Source organism: Podarcis filfolensis (genome assembly GCF_964270895.1).
Source record: "Podarcis filfolensis genome assembly, chromosome: W".
NCBI classification, from domain to species: domain Eukaryota; kingdom Metazoa; phylum Chordata; class Lepidosauria; order Squamata; family Lacertidae; genus Podarcis; species Podarcis filfolensis.
Window position 1 is genome coordinate 28,868,294 of NC_139619.1, and position 15,594 is coordinate 28,883,887.

At 47.8% G+C, this 15,594-nt stretch overlaps 1 pseudogene across 1 annotated transcript in view; it reads right to left on the bottom strand.

Annotated features, from left to right (window-relative positions):
* The window catches only part of LOC310753725 (adhesion G protein-coupled receptor D2-like), a 95,622-nt pseudogene extending 82,575 nt beyond the window's left edge, over window positions 1-13,047 (bottom strand). The window contains exons 1-4 of the transcript in view: window positions 13,017-13,047; window positions 10,634-10,854; window positions 9,256-9,894; window positions 3,265-3,371 (exon numbers count right to left, since the gene is read on the bottom strand). The product of the transcript in view is annotated as an adhesion G protein-coupled receptor D2-like (transcript). The remainder of the gene's footprint in view (window positions 1-3,264; window positions 3,372-9,255; window positions 9,895-10,633; window positions 10,855-13,016) is intronic.
* Between the last annotated feature and the right edge of the window lie 2,547 nt (window positions 13,048-15,594).

The window sequence follows — 15,594 nt, forward strand, 5'->3', positions numbered from 1 at the left end:
GGGAGTCTTCTCTTCTCATGAGGTGGCCAAAGTATTGGAGCCTCAGCTTCACGATCTGTCCTTCCAGTGAGCACTCAGGGCTGATTTCCTTAAAAATGGATAGGTTTGATCTTCTTGCAGTCCATGGGACTCTCAAGAGTCTCCTCCAGCACCAGAATTCAAAAGCATCCATTCTTCGGCGACCAGCCTTCTTTATGGTCCAGCTCTCACTTCCATACATCACTACTGGGAAAACTATCGCTTTAACTATACAGACCTTTGTTGGCAAGGTGATGTCTCTGCTTTTTAAGATGCTGTCTAGGTTTGTCATTGCTTTTCTCCCAAGAAGCAGGCGTCTTTTAATTTCGTGGCTGCTGTCACCATCTGCAGTGATCATGGAACCCAAGTAAGTCAAATCTCTCACTGCCTCCATTTCTTCCCCTTCTATTTGCCAGAAGGTGATGGGCCCAGTGGCCATGATCTTTGTTATTTTGATGTTGAGCTTCAGACCATATTTTGTGCTCTCCCCTTTCACCTTCATTAAAAGGTTCTTTAGTTCCTCCTCACTTTCTGCCATCAAGGTTGTGTCATCTGCGTATCTGAGGTTGTTGATATTTCTTCCGGCAATCTTAATTCCGGCTTGGGATTCATCCAGCCCAGCCTTTCACATGATGAATTCTGCATATAAGTTAAATAAGCAGGGAGACAATATACAGCCTTGTTGTACTCCTTTCCCAATTTTGAACCAATCAGTTGTTCCATATCCATTTCTAACTGTAGCTTCTTGTCCCACATAGAGATTTCTCAGGAGACAGATGAGGTGATCAGGCACTCCCATTTCTTTAAGAACTTGCCATAGTTTGCTGTGGTCGACACAGTCAAAGGCTTTTGCATAATCAATGAAGCAGAAGTAGATGTCTTTCTGGAACTCTCTAGCTTTCTCCATAATCTAGCGCATGTTTGCAATTTGGTCTCTGGTTCCTCTGCCCCTTCGAAATCCAGCTTGCACTTCTGGGAGTTCTCGGTCCACATACTGCTTAAGCCTGCCTTGTAGAATTTTAAGCATAACCTTGCTAGCGTGTAAAATGAGTACAATTGTGCAGTAGTTGGAGCATTCTTTGGCACTGCCCTTCTTTGGGATTGGGATGTAGACTGATCTTCTCCAATCCTCTGGCCACTTCTGAGTTTTCCAAATTTGCTGGCAAATTGAGTGTAGCACCTTAACAGCATCATCTTTTAAAATTTTAAATAGTTCAGCTGGAATATCATCACTTCCACTGGCCTTGTTATTAGCAGTGCTTTCTAAGGCCCATTGGACTTCACTTTCCAGGATGTCTGGCTCAAGGTCAGCAACCACACTACCAGGGGAGTACGAGACACCCATATCTTTCTGGTACAATTCCTCTGTTACGAAAAAGGAGCAATGCTGCTGAGTGCTCCAGATGGCTGGAAAGCCAAACAGGATGTTGATGTTATGGGACTGTACCGTGGGAACAAGGAACAGTCTATTATGTGCACTGAGCACCGGATGTTAGCTCAGAGTGTCACATGACCCTGTACCAGAAGTACATGGGTGGAGTTATTCCCTCTCTGCTGTGGCTGCTGAGGAGTGCAGACATGTTCTTTTCTGCACTGCTGGAAAGACAGAAATAAAGGCATGTAAAGACATTTCTGTCTGTCTCTTTCCCCTCCCTGGGGATGGCAGGGAAGAGGGGAGGAGTGGTTGTGTTCTTCTCACGTTTGAAGAAGGATCGGCCGATAGAGATCTCGCCTTGTCTTGCCGGGAGTCGCTGACGGGGGGGATCAACAGGGAATCAAGCCGGGCACCTGGAGAGTGGCCAATTCCTCTGACTGATATGGCTTTGAAGATTCCGAGATTCCTCTGTGTATTCTTGCCACCTCTTCTTGATGTCTTCTGCTTCTGTTAGGTCCTTACCACTTTTGTCCTTTGTTATGGTAATCTTTGTACGAAATGTTCCTTTCATATCTCCAATTTTCTTGAACAGATCTCTGGTTTTTCCCATTCTATTGTTTCCCTCTATTTCTTTGCATTGCTCGTTTAAGAAGGCCTTCTTGTCTCTCCTTGCTATTCTTTGGAAATCTGCATTCAGTTTCCTGTATCTTTCACTATTTCCCTCACATTTTGCTTGCCTTCTCTCCCCTGCTATTTGTAAGGCCTTGTTGGACAGCCACTTTGCTTTCTTGCATTTCCTTTTCATTGGGATGGTTTTCGTTGCTGCCTCCTGTATAATGTTACGAGCCTCCATCCATAGTTCTTCAGGCACTCTGTCCACCAAATCTAAATCCTTAAACCTGTTTCTCACTTCCACTATGATTCATAAGGGATTTGATTTAGATTGTATCTTACCGGCCCAGTGGTTTTTCCTACTTTCTTCAGTTTAAGCTTGAATTTTGCTATAAGAAGCAGATGATCTGAGCCACAGTCAGCTCCAGGTCTTGTTTTTGCTGACTGTATAGAGCTTCTCCATCTTTGGCTGCAGAAAATATAATCAATCTGATTTTGATGCTGCCCATCTGGTGATGTCCATGTGTAGAGTCGTCTCTTGTGTTGTTGGAAAAGCGTGTTTGTGATGACCAGCTTGTTCTCTTGACAGAACTCTGAGCCTTTGCCCTGCTTCGTTTTGATCTCCAAGGCCAAACTTGCCAGTTGTTCCTTTTATCTCTTGATTCCCTACTTTAGCATTCCAATCCCCTATAATGAGAAGAACATCCTTCTTTGGTGTCACTTCTATAAGGTGTTGTAAGTCTTCATAGAATTGGTCAATTTCAGTTTCTTCAGCACCAGTAGTTGGTGCATAAACTTGGATTACTGTGATGTTAAAAGGTCTGCCTTGGATTCGTATCGAGATCATTCTATCATTTTTGAGATTGCATCCCAGTACAGCTTTCGCCACTCTTTTGCTGACTATGAGGGCCACTCCATTTCTTTTACGGGATTCTTGCCCACAGTAGTAGATATGATGGTCATAGAATGGGTCAATTTCAGTTTCTTCAGCACCAGTGGTTGGTGCATAAACTTGGATTACTGTGATGTTAAAAGGTCTCAGTGGACTACAGTTCCCATTATTCTTCTTTTTTTGGGGGGGAGTGCTTTTAATGCACCGTGCAGATGGGACCATACTGAACAAAGTAAGAGTCACTCCTGTTGCTCCACCCACTTCCCTGTTGCTCTGACCCACCAATTGCTGGCACAAAGAAATGGGGACCTTGGGCTTAAAATAACAGTTGCCACAGTTTGAGTCTGGAGATAAGGATAGTCAAAACTGCCATACCTTTTTTGTAGTGGCAGACAAAAGGAAGCAGCTGCAGGCAGGGGGCATAAGCAAGGCTTCCCTGCATGACCTGAAACATATGACATTCCTCCACAGGCCCTGGAAAAGAACAACAACAAACAACAACAAACAAACAAACAACAACAACAACAACAACAACAACAACAACAACAACAACAATAATATTTGTACCCCGCCCATCTGGCTGGGTTTCCCCAGCCACTCTGGGCGGCTTCCATAGAAACCAAAAATACAGTAAAATATCACAGATTAAAAACTTCCCTGAACAGGGCTGCCTTAAGATGTCTTCTGAATGTCAGGTAGTTATTTATCGCTTTGACATCTGATGGGAGGGCGTTCCACAGGGCGGGCGCCACTACCGAGAAGGCCCTCTGCCTGGTTCCCTGTAGCTTTGCTTCTCGCAATGAGGGAACCGCCAGAAGGCCCTCGGCGCTGGACCTCAGCGTCCGGGCAGAACGATGGGGGTGGAGACGCTCTTTCAGATATACTGGACCGAGGCCATTTAGGGCTTTAAAGGTCAGCACCGACACTTTGAATTGTGCTCGGAAACGTACTGGGAGCCAATGTAGGTCTTTCAAGACCGGTGTTATGTGGTCTCGGCGGCCACCCCCAGTCACCAGTCTAGCTGCCGCATTCTGGATTAGTTGTAGTTTCCGAGTCACCTTCAAAGGTAGCCCCACGTAGAGCACATTGCAGTAGTCCAAGCGGAAGATAACTAGAGCATGCACCACTCTGGCGAGACAGTCCGCGGGCAGGTAGGGTCTCAGCCTGCGTACCAGGTGGAGTTGGTAGACAGCTGCCCTGGATACAGAATTGACCTGTGCCTCCATGGACAGCTGTGAGTCCAAAATGACTCCCAGGCTGCACACCTGGTCCTTCAGGGGCACGGTTACCCTATTCAGGACCAGGGAGTCCTCCACACCAGCACGCCCCCTGTCCCCCAAAAACAGTACTTCTGTCTTGTCAGGATTCAACTTCAATCCATTAGCCGCCATCCATGCTCCAACCGCCTCCAGGCACTCACACAGGACCTTCACCGCCTTCACTGGTTCTGATTTGAAAGAGAGGTAGAGCTGGGTGTCATCTGCCTATTGATGGACACCCAGTCCAAACCCCCTGATGATCTCTCCCAGCGGCTTCATATAGATGTTAAAAAGCATGGGGGAGAGGACGGAACCCTGAGGCACCCCACAATTGAGGGCCCAGGGGTCTGAACACTCATCCCCCACCACCACTTTCTGAACACGGCCCAGGAGGAAGGAGCGAAACCACTGTATAACAGTGCCCCCAGCTCCCAGCCCCTCTAGACGGTCCAGAAGGATGTTATGGTCGATTGTATCAAAGGCCGCTGAGAGATCCAGCAGAGCCAGGAAACAACTCTCACCTTTGTCCCTAGCTCGCCGGAGATCATCAACCAGCGCAACCAAGGCAGTTTCAGTCCCATGGTGAGGCCTGAATCCCGATTGGAAGGGATCCAAATGGTCCGCATCCTCCAGGCGTGCCTGGAGTTGTTCAGCAACCACACGCTCAATCACCTTGCCCAAAAATGGAAGATTTGAGACTGGGCGATAGTTGGCCATACTGGCCGGGTCTAAAGATGTTTTTTTTAAGAAGCGGTTTAATGACCGCCTCTTTCAGCAGATCTGGGAATGTTCCCTCGCAGAGGGAAGCATTCACCACCCCGCAGAGCCCATCGCCCAGCCCTTCCCGGCTTGCTTTTATTAGCCAGGATGGGCAAGGATCAAGGAGACAGGTAGTTGGTTTCACGCGTCCAAGCAGCCTGTCCACATCCTCGGGGGTAACGGATTGAAATTGATTCCATGCAACTTGACCAGACAGAGCTCTAGCAATCTCCCGCCCCAGCCCTGCTCCCACGGTGGTGTCTAGCTCCTTCCGAATATGAATGATTTTATCTGCAAAAAACTTTGCAAAATCGTTGCAGGAGATCTTGCGGTCTTTACAAGGCCCCGGTGGTAAAGGTGGTTCCGTTAAATTGCGAACCACCTCAAAGAGTCTCCTGCTACTATTTTCTGCAGATGCATTAGAGGCGGTGAAGAATGTCTTCTTCGCCGTCGCTATCGCCACTTGGTAGGCTCGACGTTGAGCTCTAACCTGTGTCCGGTCAGATTCAGAGTGAGTTTTCTGCCACCGACGCTCTAGCCGTCTCAGCGATTGTTTCATCTCCCTCAGCTCCGAAGAAAACCACGGGGCTGTCCGGGCTCCATGCAATCGGAGAGGGCGCTTCGGAGCCAGACAGTCAATAGCCCTGGTTAACTCCGCATTCCAGCCGGCCACCAGGGAATCAGCTGAAAGGCCACCAACATGGGATAAAGCATCCCCTACCACTCTCTGGAAACCATTTCGATCCATTAAGTGGCGGGGGCGGAAGTCCAGTTGCACCAGGAAGTGATCTGACCATGGCACTTCTTTTGTTTCACTTTTACTTAGTGTCAGATCACCCACGTCACTAGAGGTGAACACCAGGTCTAAGGCATGTCCATGACTATGAGTTGGGCCAAACTTATTCAGGGACAGCCCCATGGAGGCCATGCTTTCCACGAAGTCCCGAGCAGCCCCTTGTAAGGTCGTGTCGGCATGGATGTTAAAATCCCCTAGGACAACCAAACTAGGTGTCTCCAGGAGAAAATCCGTCACGACCTGAAGCAGCTCGGACAGGGAATCCTTGGTGCAGCGGGGAGGTTGGTACACCAATAGGAATCCTGTACTGCCCCTATTGCCCAACTTCCAGAACATGCACTCAGAGAACTGGATCTTCCCAGTAGGACGCCAGGTGCAAGCTAGTGACTTTCTAAAAATCACTGCAACCCCACCTCCCCGCCCACATGACCTGGGTTGCTGTGCGTAAGAGAAACCTGGTGGGCAAGCAGCGGCAAGGACAGGCCCATCTGCTTCCTCCAACCAGGTCTCTGCCACACATGCCAGGTCAAATCCTCCATCCACAATCAAGTCGTGGATGGCAGTGGTTTTATTCATCATTGACCTGGCATTGCACAGCAACACTTTCAGGTCATGTGGGTTTCCCCTGTTGATTCCAGTATCCATCCGGTCAAGGCCAGACCCGGAGGCAGGGATAGTCTTCAAACAACGACTAAACCTGCCTCCTCGGTAATGACATGGTCTGGTCTTAGCGTAACTCCTCCTCTTGCCCATGATCACCGAGATCGGATGTCCCAGTGCTTCCGCCCCTGTGGAACTCGTCCCAGCCATCGTGTTGGCTGGGACCCCACTCCCAGGCAGCCCTGATCCCGCCCCTTAAAACAAAACACAAACTATACAGAACCAATAAAACAACAACAACAAAAAAGGAACAGAACAATTATACTAAAATTAATCCCCAACCAACTATCCATCCCACCCACCCACCCCCAACAAAGAAAAAAAGAAAAAAAAGGAATAAAAATTTAAATTGCCACCGACTGCTTGAGGACATTTTCATAGAATCATAGAATCATAGAGTTGGAAGAGACCACAAGGGCCATCAAGTCCAACCCCCTGCCAAGCAGGAAACACCATCAGAGCACTCCTGACATATGGTTGTCAAGCCTCTGCTTAAAGACCTCCAAAGAAGGAGACTCCACCACACTCCTTGGCAGCAAATTCCACTGTCGAACAGCTCTTACTGTCAGGAAGTTCTTCCTAATGTTTAGGTGGAATCTTCTTTCTTGTAGTTTGGATCCATTGCTCCGTGTCCGCTTCTCTGGAGCAGCAGAAAACAACCTTTCTCCCTCCTCTATGTGACATCCTTTTATATATTTGAACATGGCTATCATATCACCCCTTAACCTCCTCTTCTCCAGGCTAAACATGCCCAGCTCCCTTAGCCGTTCCTCATAAGGCATCGTTTCCAGGCCTTTGACCATTTTGGTTGCCCTCCTCTGGACACGTTCCAGTTTGTCAGTGTCCTTCTTGAACTGGGGTGCCCAGAACTGGACACAGTACTCCAGGTGAGGTCTGACCAGAGCAGAATACAGTGGCACTATTACTTCCCTTGATCTAGATGCTATACTCCTATTGATGCAGCCCAGAATTGCATTGGCTTTTTTAGCTGCCGCGTCACACTGTTGGCTCATGTCAAGTTTGTGGTCAACCAAGACTCCTAGATCCTTTTCACATGTACTGCTCTCAAGCGAGGTGTCACCCATTTTGTTTTTGTGCCTCTCATTTTTTTTGCCCAAGTGCAATACTTTACATTTCTCCCTGTTAAAATTCATCTTGTTTGTTTTGGCCCAGTTCTCTAATCTGTCAAGGTCGTTTTGAAGTGTGATCCTGTCCTCTGGGGTGTTAGCCACCCCTCCCAGTTTGGTGTCATCTGCAAATTTGATCAGGATGCCCTTGAGTCCATCATCCAAGTCGTTGATAAAGATGTTGAATAAGACCGGGCCCAAGACAGAACCCTGTGGCACCCCACTAGTCACTCTTCTCCAGGATGAAGAGGAACCATTGATGAGCACCCTTTGGGTTCGGTCAGTCAGCCAGTTACAAATCCACTGAGTGGTAGCATAGTCAAGACCGCATTTTACCAGCTTCTTTACAAGAATATCATGGGGCACCTTGTCAAATGCCTTGCTGAAATCAAGGTAGGCTACATCCACTGCGTTCCCTTCATCTACCAGGCTTGTAATTCTGTCAAAAAACGAGATGAGGTTAGTCTGACATGACTTATTTTTCAGAAATCCATGCTGACTATTGGTGATCACAGCATTCCTTTCTAGGTGCTCACAGACTGTTTGCTTAATTTTAAAGCACATTAACCACCTGGAACAGGGAAGCAATGGCAGAACACTTCCCACACTTCCCCAAAAGTTTGTTCCAAAAGTTTGTTCCTGGGCCACGCCCCCTGGGCCAGTTGGAGAAGGCCCTGGAAGGGAGCAGGCCCTGCAGACCTCACCCAGCCGATGGTCCAAGGCTTCCCCGCAGCAGGAGTCCCTTTATAGCTGGGAGAGAGGGCCTGGGCCACGCCCCCTGGGCCAGTTGGAAAAGGCCCTGGGAGGGAGCAGGCCCTGCAGTCCTCACCCAGCCGATGGTCCCAGCCGACAAGAACAACACCCTCCGTCTACTCGATGTTTTGGGAAATTGTTTGTTTTCTATAGGTTGGGATACCCCTTGAAGCATCATCACAAAATTCGGCAGGGGTTTCCCTGAGGGTGGAGTTGGCAGACTCTTGGATTCTAGGTGCCGTTTTGAATCAAGATGTCAGACCAAAACGTGACTTTGGCATGAGTTTACCCAATTTTGGTGTCATGGGTCCAAAATCACGAATTATGCTATTTTTAGTTTTAAAATTGCAATTTTTTTATTCCCTAAAAACTCCCAGGCAGCGCCAGGCACTCACTGCTACTAGGTCCTTATAAAGCATCTTACTTCCACCCAGCTCTCCTGTTGATGCATTTGCCCCATCTCCCTGCTGCCCCACCCCTCCCCCACTGCCTCCAGGTAAGTGGCGTTGACTCAGTCGTCAGGAGTCAGGTCGCAGCCATCGCCCCTCCCCGCCATCTGCTCCTGCTCCACACAGTTTATTCGAAATACACTCTGTCATTTGTGTACTTGCAGGTAGCTGAGTCACACAACCTGATCGCCATGGACATCTTCAACCCTTGGAGAAAGAAGACCCCAGCAGGTATCTACCTACCTATCTCAACAAGCCCATTTTGCAATGGAGACCCAAGAGAGTTCAAAGTCCTTCCAGCCCAAGATGCCTCCTAAACAAGGAAGGAGAACCTGTGGCCCTTCAGTTGGGACTACAACTCCCATCATCACTGGCCATGGTCTGCAGGCCACAGGGATCCCCACCCCTGTCCTGGGGCAGCTTCCTCCCCTGCCCCCATCCAATATAGGCATATAACCAGACCACACCGACTGAAAACAGGGACATGCAAATCAGCCAGCTCATCACAGACCAGATTCAGACAGCTGGTGCAGTCACAACCCGACAGCGCTTTACCTGGGCAGGTTAGCTGCACTGTGGCCTGCTGGATGCTCGCTTCCACCTCGAGGATGTCGCTGCTCCAGGCAAACACGAGGCTCTCTTGAATAGGGATGCAGGAGTGCACTTTCTCCATCTTCTCCCTGCTGAGGACCCTCCGCCAGTCATGCAAACCAGTGAGGTTCCCGCTGAAGGACTCTTTCTCTTTGAAGGCCCCACCCAGGGAGTCCTGATCTTGCCCGATAATGAACATCCTGTGGCCATCCACGGCATGGGAAGCTGAAAGCCCTGTGGCTGAGGCCTTCTCCTTCCTGTCAGCGTGGATGGCCCATGCCCCATTCTGATGCTGCCATGTGACACAGAAGTGGTGCCACTGCCCATCAGCACAAAAAACAGGCAGGTACGGGGAGTGGTGCCCATGGAGGATGATGGCAAACCTGATGAAGCCATCCTTGTCGATGAAGCCACGCAACTGGAACTCATTGATGAAAGCCGGGACGGCATAGGAGAAAACAGTGGAGCTCTCCACAGCCTCAGGGTCCCACTGGACATGGGCACAAGCACTCACGGCGGGCATCTCTGGGAAGTCGGCTAGTACCTTCACACACTTTGCGTCTGTTTTGTTCTTGAATACCAGGATTGGTGCGGAGATGTTTCCTGGGGGTGGGGGAGAGAGATGGGGATGTGACCAAGGACCCAACATTTAAAACAGTTCTGGTTGCCTCACATCAAAAAGCATGTTGTAGAGTTGGGAAAAGTTCAGAAAAGGGCAACCCAAATGATCTATGGGATGGCGCGATTTCTGTATGAATAAAGGTTGCCATATTTGGGACTTTTTAGTTTTAGAGAAAAAGCAAAGAAGGGTTACATGATAGGATTTTTATAAAAATTATGCATGGCCAGGAGAAAGTGGAGAGAGAAAAATTTTTCTCCTCTCATCACACTGGAACTTGTGGTCATCCAGTGAAGCTGAATGATGGAAGATTCAGGACAGATAAAAGGAAAGCCCTTCTTCTTGCAGCATAGAGAGTTAAGCTATGTAACTCTGATGACCACCAACATGGATGCCTTTAAAAGAGGATTGGACCAATTCCTGGAGGAGGAAGAGGAGGAGGAGGAGGTGGAGGAGAAGGAGCAGAGGGCTGTCAATGGCTACTAGCCACTATGGCTGTGCTCTGCCCTCCACAGTTGGGGGCAGCCATGCTCCTGAAAACCAGTTCCTGGAAACCACAGGAGGGGAGGGAGAGGGCTCTGGTGCTCATGTTCTGCTCCCTGGTTTCCCACAGGCGTCTAGGTGCACATGGTACTATGAGAGCCGGTTGCTGGACCAGGTGGGCCATTGACCTGATCTAGCAGGCTTATCTTAGGTTCAATAGTGCAGCATATCTCTACTCAGGCCTCTGCTTCGGCTTCTGCAGGAACACCTCTCCGTCATCCAGCCAGACTGTGCTCTGTACTTGGTAGGACTGCAGCTTTTCCCCAAGAGATGCCAGCTCAGATGGCAACCGAGCAAAGCGCTGCTGGCATACCCATCTGCATGCCACCAGTCCTGAAGGATGGGCATGTATTAATACACGTCTCCCAGCATCTCAATGATCAGGGGGACGGAGCCAGGATCTGCAGGGGGAACCACATGGAGGGAAAGCTAAAGTAGCTGCTGTGATTCCTGCATTGCAGGGGGTTGGACTAAATGACCCTCTAGGTCCCTTCTAATTCTATGATTCTGGGATAAGCATCCCCCTATGGTGAGTTCAACTTCCTCTGCCAAGAAGTCCCTTGGCTGGCATTATTTTATCATTCATTTTATCCAAAGTGCTTTTACCCTGCTGTTCAGCTGAAAAAAACTTCCAGAGTGGCCAACAAATCAAGAAAAAAACAATACAGCCCCTGCCCTCGGATGTATGTGACACAAAAGGCAAAAAGGGTGAGGAGGGATGATGAAAACTCAAACTCCAAATTCTTAATGTAATAAAAGGACCCACTTGGATGGAAATGGACTTCTCACAGTTAAAAACAAAACAAAGAGGGCTTGGGTAGCCCCTGAAATAACCTGGAAGTGAGTTTTACATGGCATATAAGATGACCTAGGATGGGGAGAGGCATGAAGTGTTAGTTTCTGTTTCTCACTGAGCAGCTGCTGCGAGTCACAGGACTCTGTTTACATTCCAGGGATTCCATACTACTGGAAGTCTCACGGGAGAGGAGACAGGATGTGACGTTAGTGGTTTCCTGTTTCCTTTGATCCTTTATTCAGTTGCTCTCTGCTTTCATAGAGAGAGGATGTCTTTTCTGTTCTGCATAGTTTAGAAATAAAACTCTTTACAATGTAGCCATACATCTCATCACTTCCGCGTGCTGTTTTGATGCTCTGCTGGGAGGACGTGCCTTGGAGCCTCATCAAAAGCTCAAGGTCGTTAAACACGTCGGGAGGCGATTTCAAAGGCTCGGGAAGAAAATGAGCTTTATCAGCTTGGCCGAGCGGAGATCCCGATATTTTTGGTTATGGGCCCAGAAGAACGGCAGAAGAACGGAATGCAGCTTATCTTCTCTGCGTGTCAAGAAGATTGATGAGAGGTATGTGCTCTTGCCCCAGGAAGCCTGCTAGTCCCTAATTAATGGCATTAAGGGGTGGACTTTGAACTTCTAGCCAAAGCTCAGGAGAAAGCGAAAGTGTGTTTTTGGAATGCAGCTGGTAGAGAGACGCAGCTTGCTTTAAAAGACACAGACATGGCCAGTCCAAGAGTAACAGAGGTTCTTGGATTTCCAAAGCTTGGAAAAGGGAATTATCAAAACTGGGTGCAGTATGCAGAGGCTCTGCTACGAAAAGAGGGTCTGTATAATGTGATAACAGACGCCCCCCAGCTCCAACGACCGATGAATGGAAGGCTAAGGATTCCAAAGCAAGGGGAACTCTGATGCTTATTGTGTCTCCTGAAGAGTTATGTCTTTTGCGTGACAAGGCCTCAGCCAGAGAGATGTGGCACAGTCTCCAAGAGTCACATTTGAGAACAGAAGCGGGCGCTTCTTTGTTCTTTTATGCCAAGTTGCATGATATGGCACTTGTTGAAGGAGCAGACGTACATGCCCACCTCATGGAAATGCAGAATCTTAGTCATGAGTTGCAACAGCGTGGAATCACCTTTCCAGAGGCTGTGTATTCCTTCATGATACTACATTCTTTGGGTTCAAGTTGGGAAGTGATTGCCAGCCAGCTTGCTGTTTTGCCTACTGCTCGGCTAACGGTAGCGCATGTTACTGCTGTGGTGTTAAATGAAGCGGATCGGCGTAGTGCTAGCTGCATCACTAAGGGGGAGTCCTCACAGACGTCATCCCAGAATGCAGTGGAACCACTAGATGGCGCCAAAGCTTTGAAGGCAGTGAAATGCTACTCATGTGGATGTCTAGGCCACGTGAAAAGGGAGTGTAAACATCCCAAGGCCAAGGCAACAGAGCAGCGCAGCGCAGCAAAAGCTCAACGTGTGGAAAAGACAAAGGCAAAGGTCAGAAGTCCGGGACACCGCAACACAAGGCAATGGTCTCACGCTTCACTCCAAAGGTCCAGAAGACATCTAGATCTTTCTTCATCGTCGACTCAGGAGCGACCAGACACGTTTGTCGGGACAAACACCTGTTCGTTTCCTTTACTCCTCAGGAAGGTGTGATTCACCAAGCGGATGACCACACGATCTCCAGTCAAGGCTATGGAACGGTTGTTCTTCACAGCTTGGATGCTTCTATACGCAACATTCTTTTTGTTCCAGATGCTGCACACAACCTACTGAGTGTCTCGCAGCTGACTGAACAGGACATAGACGTTTCCTTCAAGAAGAGGAAGTGCACCATCACCAAGAAATATGACTTTGTATTGCATGCTGATTATATTGATCATTTGTTTGTATTGCATTATGATGATTCTGTTGATGTTGTGCAGGATGAAACTTCTTGTGTTGCAGATACTAACAAGGTTTTGCATGCAGGATGTATTCATGACTATCACAGGAAATTTGGTCATTTACACTTCGAGGCAGTTTCCAAAATGCCTGCCTTAGTTGAAGGTATGACTATTAAACCCTGCAGGTACCACATGAAGTGTAAGGCATGCACAGTGAACAAGGTCAAAATGGCTGCAAAAGGTAAGGTGTCTAGTAGACAAGCTACAGAACCATACCAGGTAGTGCATGCTGATCTCATTGGTCCACTAACACCCTCTTTGGGTGGAGCCAGGTACTTCATGGTTCTTATTGATTCATTTTCCAGGTATATTCATGTGTTCAATCTCAAGCAGAAATCAGAAGTGTTTCCTAGGTTCAAGGAATTCTGTGCTTGGTTGAAAAATGTGCATGGTAAACAGGTGAAATGTTTGTTTACAGATCGAGGGGGAGAATTCACTTCTCAGCAGTTTGAAGGTTTTCTGACTGAAAAAGGAATTCAACATGACATGTCAAGTCCACGATCTCCTTGCATGAATGGACTTTGTGAAAGGGCAAGCCAAACATTGCTTCAAGGCTTGAAAACCTTGCTGCATGATGCCAATCTTCCAGAGAGTTATTGGGCAGAATCGCTCAGCTGTTTTGTTTATACGTGTAATCACAGATTATCTTCACCGATTGGTTGTACCCCCTATGAAAAGATGTTGGCAAGAAACCATACATCAAGCACATGAGAATTTTTGGTTCTGACATGTGGGTTCACACACCACAAAGCTCCAAGTTAGGCAAATGTGGTTTGCATGGTATCTTTCTAGGCTATCAGAAAGGTTCTTGCAGAGTAATGATGACTGACACTAACACAGTCAGGCTCACTAGAAGTGTTGAGTACAATGCCAAGTGGGGGGAGAATGTGGGAATTTTCCAATGTTATCCTGATGACACGGAAGAGTCTGAGGATAAAGAGCAGCAAAACCCCACACCCACTGATGAAGGTTCTGATTCTGAATCCGAAACTGAATCAGGTGATTCAGAGGATTTCAAGAGTGCTAAGGCCTCTCTGCGACCCTCTGAAGGCTGTGATCAAGAATTGGAGGAACCATTGTTCACTATAGGCCACTTTTCTCCTAAGAAAGAAGAGGAGAGCGTTGAAGACCTACGTCTAATTCGCAGGTCTGAAAGAGCCACGAAAGGAAGACCTCCAAAGAGATTTGCTGATGAATTTGCTAAAGCAGCGAAAGCTGTAACTGCTGTTAATAGCTCCAAGAAGGTATTTGAGCTTCCAAGAGATCCAGGCTTTGAATTCAAAGGATGCTGAGCCATGGTTAACCACCATGAAGGGTGAGCTTGATTCCTTAGAGGGGAACAAAACATGGGAGCTAGTTCCGACAGTTCCAGGGATGAAACTGCTTGACAGCAAATGGGTTTTCAAAGCAAAGACAGATCAGAATGGCAAGATAGTCAGACACAAAGCCAGATTGGTAGCCAGAGGTTTTTCACAGGTACCAGGAGAAGACTATCACGAGACCTGCTGACCCACCGTGAGATATGAGAGCACTAGGCTTATGCTCAAACCTGCTGCAGAAGAGAATCTACACGTTTCTCATCACAATGTGAATACAGCATTTTTGTATGGAACCTTAGGTGAATCACTTTACATGCTTCCACCTGATGGCGTACAGGTAAAACAGGGATTTGTTTGTTCTCTGAAGAAGTCCCTATTGTTGGTTTGCAAGCCCCCTCCATAGAGGCTGGCCCCTCTCACTGTTCTCAGAGCTTGCTTACCGGTAACCTCCTCTGGCTGATATCTCGGACAGACCAGGGAGATTTTGATAGGCGACATTTTCCCAAGAGTGGGTAAAATGCACAACCCCTCCTCCTGCTTCCGCAGGGGAAAGAAAATAAGTCAGAAATCTATTTACATGATGTTTATTTCTGACATTACAGCACTAGAGAAAAACACGTCCTTTCAGTTCAGTTCTTCCAGCAAGTCTGACAAACTTCCTGAACATGTGCACACAGAAGGTTTCAAGTTACACTCTTCACAAAGACTTATCCAGCCTGTGAACGTCCTGGGAAATTCTTTCCCACAGATAAGCGCATTATGTGGTGTCAACAATCTGGCTGTCTGCAGCGGTGATGTTTCCATATACTGACACCTATATGGTCTCAAGCAAAGTGCACAGTTCTGCCACTCTAAACTCACTGAAGTGTTATTTTCTCTAGGTTTTCAGCAAGGTAAAGCTGATCCATGTGTATTTGTCAAAGAGGAAGGGCAAAAGAAGCTGTATTGCTTGTTTTATGTTGATGATATTCTTTTCTTTTGGAAGGATATCAAAATGTACCATAGCACCCTAGCTCAACTGAAGGAACACTTTGACATGAAAGATCTTGGTGAGGTAACCAACTACCTATCTCTGGAAATAGAGAG